Below are 966 nucleotides of genomic sequence, written 5' to 3' on the forward strand. Positions count from 1 at the left end.
TACAGATGCACCAAGAAAATGGAAGACCGTAAGTAAATGCCACCACAATAACCACTTGCATTACTGCATTGCAATGCAATCGCAACTCCTACTCATGGAGGGACGGTAACGCCATCTAAGTTTTGGGCAAGGAAACAGCGCCTCTGGCCGCGGGAAGCGACGCCGCGGCGACGGGGGCAAGACGAGCCGATGGCGGGACCGCGGACTCCCGCTCCTCGGCTGGCGCTCGCCTCACCCATGCCGCGGGCCCGGCCGACCTCGCCAGCCCTGCGCCTCCACCGGACTGACCGGCACGGGGCTACCTCACCAGCAGGAGGCACAGACGTGTGGCAACCTGTGACTATATAAACCGGTTTTCAGCATTAGCTAAAGTAGGGGACGTATAAACGGCGAAATCCTCCTGTGATCAAACAGCCCCACCGCCTGAGGGGCAGGCGTCAGGCACAGCCGCTCCTGAGGTAAAACGGCGGGAACGGCAGCCCTGCGGCGGGCGGCAGCTAAGAGGACCCCGCTCCGAGAGGGCCTGGAATTCACCCGGCACCTCGCTGAGCGGGACCGCGGTACAAGACGGATGCGGGCAACCCACAGCGCGGCTCAGGACGGCAGCACCCAGCTCCCCCCAGCGCCCGGCGAGGGTTAGACAGGCAGGGCGGCGGCCCCTTCCAGCTGCCTCATCCCCCTGGTTCCTGCGAGCGTGGTTCCTTCTGATTGGCTGAGGGGATCTCCCGCCGTCATCGCCCCTCTATGGCGCCCGGCGGCTGCTCCGAGGGCCGCTCTCCCCCACTGCCCCCCCCTCACCACCCTCACTGCCCCTTCACTGTCCCCCCTCATCGCCCTCATTGCCCCCTCGCTGCCCCAACGGCCGCCCCCCTCACCCTCTACCCCTCCCAGTCCCTCCAGCCCTCACCGCTCGGCCCCCAGAACTGATTTTCTTCCCCTCCACCCCCTTTCCAGCCACTCCCACCC

This window comes from Aptenodytes patagonicus, chromosome 1 (genome assembly GCF_965638725.1).
Source record: "Aptenodytes patagonicus chromosome 1, bAptPat1.pri.cur, whole genome shotgun sequence".
Classification (NCBI taxonomy): domain Eukaryota; kingdom Metazoa; phylum Chordata; class Aves; order Sphenisciformes; family Spheniscidae; genus Aptenodytes; species Aptenodytes patagonicus.